The sequence below is a fragment of the Ochotona curzoniae genome, unplaced genomic scaffold (genome assembly GCF_017591425.1).
Source record: "Ochotona curzoniae isolate NIBS_2020 unplaced genomic scaffold, NIBS_Ocur_1.0 contig_66, whole genome shotgun sequence".
NCBI lineage: Eukaryota > Metazoa > Chordata > Mammalia > Lagomorpha > Ochotonidae > Ochotona > Ochotona curzoniae.
Window position 1 is genome coordinate 26,769,983 of NW_024466512.1, and position 4,282 is coordinate 26,774,264.

Sequence of the window (4,282 nt, forward strand, 5' to 3'; positions counted from 1 at the left end):
TTTGAGAGTGTCAACTCAAACACATTAGGAATTGTAAAAAAAAAAATTACCACTAAGAAAAAAATAATTCATAACAAGAAAACTTCACCTGGCTTAACAGGAAAACTCTCTTGTTCAGAATAAGACAAAGGAAGTCACCAGCAAAAACAAACAAATAAACAACAACAAAAGCAAACAAGAAGAATTTAAATTTCAAGCATAATTCTATGGACTGAATTCTATTGACGTATATGGACTGAAATGTGAAATAAATGTTTCAGTAATGCAGTAGTGTGCACATATATACACGAATGCATATATATGTGTACATATATAATGAAATTCTTATCAGAAGCAACAATATTTCCATACCTACAATTTACACACTTACTTTTTAATTAAGACCTCTTAAAACCTGTTAGCCAATTTCCAGATTTTAACTGAATTTTAGACATGTCTCTCTACACTTACTCCTTCTCCCTATCCATGAATTTGCACCCTTTGACCTACTTTTACCCTGTCTTCCTCCATCCAATCCTTGATAATGATCAATCTACTCATGCTTCTATATTTGACATTTTTTTTAGAGTCTACATATGAAATTTTCTATTTATGCCTGGTGCATAGATAGTTCTTAGTATATAGTTCTTCAAGTCATCAGTATTGTCACAAACACTAACATCTCCTCTTTTTCTAAGGTGTGTACACTACCGTGTACATGTATATATTTAGAATTTATTTATTAATTCATCATTGGTTATTTCTGTATCTTGGTGAATCTTCACAACTGTAACTTTCCTTTGGATCTTTTCATCTACCTTTGCTTAAATGATTTTAGAAACTTGGCCAAGGAAGTGTTTTCAAAAAAAGGCAAAATAAGATTAATTTTTTTTTGCTCCCTAAACCTTGTTACCCTTCTAATAAATAGAGAATTCAACAGAGTTCACCAATTCGTCTTACACAACAATGACTTGCAAATAAACATTAGTTAGTAGTTGCAACACAAGTTAACGACTGTCACAGAAAACACTGGTTCAGTAACCTTTAGAATTCTTGCAAGTTTTGCTGGTTCATTATGCTCTACAACTGTTATGAAGAAAGTGGCATTAATAATTATCTATACAGAAATCAATCTATCACCAGAAAGTGGATGTCTCTGTCCTGCTTTCCTTGTTATGACTCTTATTTGGTTCTTTCTCTTACTAAAATGAGAAATACTCATAATTAGAGACAGGACAGGTTTCTACTAATATAACTCGTGCTTAATTTGGAGGGGATGTGAATATTTGAGGTGAAGTTTCTCTAAAATATTTGTGCAAAACTCTATTTTGGAACCAGGGATTAATTAAAGGATGTTCAAATCAAAGCTATTTCTCAACACTGACCAAATGGATGACCTAGGGTGCATCTTTTGAGGTTCTTCATGGTCAGATAGCAATGCAAACCTCAATTTGAACACAGTTGTGAATTACAACGTTTCTGATTCAATAAACATGTATCTTGAAGTATAATTTAACATGAGAATACTGTATGTGTCCTAAGTTTATAAAGTTGCTCCACAAGTTAGGCTTGATGGAAATTCATACTGGTAACTTACACTTAGTCAACAAAAAAACTTTTGCAATATCTCAAAATCCTATTGGAACTCCTCTTCTGCACTGTCCTGTTCCGTCCAAGAAGGTATCTTGAATTATGTCATAGACTAGTTTAGAATGTCTGTAAAGTTGGAGAATCAAGATGGCAAAACAGGATAAGGACAAGTTTAAACAGATGAAGAATCATTAGCCAGGGTGAAGCAGAGAGGGCACAGTCCAGAGGACAGGTCAAATAAAGGGGGGCACCACGACACTGACAGACACAGGAAAGAAACAGACAATGATGTGGTGTTGCAGTGAACAGATACCTCAGTGCCAGTCAGAAAGTAGTGATCTGAACTCCACCAGAATACAGGTGGGCAGCAGAGTTCACTGGGAGCTAAGGAGGTGAACACAGACAAAGAACTGCCCAACCTGATGGTTTGTTTGATTCAACTGGGAGCACAGACAGAGCAGCAGATCCCAAACAGAGAGTGCAGGAACAGGGTAGATTTCATAGCCCAAACCCACCAGAGCTACATTGGGTGCCATTTTGTGTGAGGAAGCAAAGGTTGTGCTACAGGACTACCCAAGCAATCAGATGGGAGCAAACTCATTTGTGGATAACTGCATTGCACTGATATGGCATTGTATAGTTTCCACTTAAAATAGGACTGAGTAGCCCCAGACCTAACAGCCAGCAGATCCAGAACTCTAGCAGGGGCACATCAGGTACCATTTCATACAGTGAGCAGAGGATGTGGGACTGGATGGACAACAGTGACAAGCACAGGCACTGAGCTGGGAGACAACTCACGCCCAACTCAGTGCATTTCACTGGTCCATCAGGGCAAATAATATAAACTTTGGCAGGTATGATTTAAATTAGATCCAGGTGGCATTCAGACCTAACAGCCATCAGATTCTGCAAAGATCAACACAATCAACAACACAGATATTTAAGACACTTGGTGTCTCCCTAATCCTGGGAACTGCTTGGCTATTCTGTGTAATTCATGTAAGTTTAATCAAATAATGTTTTTATCCTTATGACTGGTGTATTTCATACTGCATAGTGTCCTTAGATTGATCCACTGCAGCTTCTGTCAAAATTTCCGTTCTTTGATGCTGAACTATTTCATTTTATATATGAACGACACTTTTTTAAGTCTGAACACACATCAGTTGTGCTTCCACATTCGTTTTTCATGAGTGGAAATATACATATTTGATACTTTCCTTTCATTAATACTAAATACACATTCAGAGTGATTGCAACACTACATTGAAAAGTAGTGAAGTTACACATGCCTGTCTTGTTCCTGATCCTAGAGTAAACAATCTCAGCTTTTCACCACATAGTTATGAAGTTGGTTGTGCATTTGAATTGATCACCCTTGTTGTCTGGAGGCATGTTCCATCTCAATTCTGTTGAAGAGGCACTCAATTGTATTTTTCATTGGATTAAATGATTCATTTGCTTCAAGATATATGATGATTGCTTTTCTTCTTTACTAAGAACTATATGTCTTGGATACATGTATACTATATGTGTATACATGTATACATGTATACTATACATGTATACTATACTTGGATACATGTATACTATATGTATACATGTATACTATATGTCTTGGATATCATGTATTCTATCATGATTTGCTTAGTTAAGTTCACTGAATTATCTGTATTGTTTTGCATGTCATTCAGTTTCCTTAAAAAAATCTTTTGAATTCTTAGGAAACTCAGCAGCTATGTCTGGGACTGTTACCAGATAGTTGTTGTGTCCTTCTGAAGGCAATATGTCTGCTTGGTTTGCATTATTTTTGTGTTCCAGTGCTAAATGTTGGCATCTGCGGGAAAGCTCCTTCTGCCAGCTTTACGGAGGGATTCCCAAGTAGGAGAATTTCTGTTGTCAGTGAGTCCAGAGCGTTGGTGGGGAATGCTGTACTGCTTTTGTTTCTAGCTGGGTAGTTTGGGGACGTCTCTTGATTGCATCCCAGCTACAATCATTATTTTCTTTTTGGAGAAGGGAGAGAGCTTTTACCTCAAATGAGGCGGATCAAGTTTTCCAGTGAAAGAGGTGCGTGTTGTGATTCAGAATCAACAAGTTCCTTTTCAATCCATAGAATATGAATGTGGAGTATTTTTAGGGGATTTATTATTTATTTCAGAAGCAGAGATAGAGAAAGAGAGAGAGACAGAGGTACTTTACGGTGCTTTTGGATGACCATATCAATATTCCACTATAGTCTAAAACTTCTCTTGGACATACTTTCCATCACTTGCAAATCTCCAGTACCTATAGATGCCAACAAACAGAGCTCCTTTTCTGTTCCACTTTCTGCATTCTTATGGCTCTCGTTGTAAGAATCAGCATGATCGGGCCCGGCGCGGTGGCACAAGTGGTTAAGGTCCTCACCTAGCACGCCCGGGATCCCATATGGGCGCCGGTTCTAATCCCGGCAGCCCCGCTTCCCTTCCAGCTCCCTGCCTGTGGCCTGGGAAAGCAGTCGAGGACGGCCCAAAGCTTTGGGACCCTGCACCCACGTGGGAGACCCGGAAAGGCTCCTGGCTTCGGACTGGCATAGCATCGGCCATTGCGCTCACTTGGGGAGTGAATCATCGGACGGAAGATCTTCCTCTCTGTCTCTCCTCCTCTCTGTATATCTGCCTTTCCAATAAAAATAATAATCAAAATAAATCTTTAAAAAATAAAAAAGAAT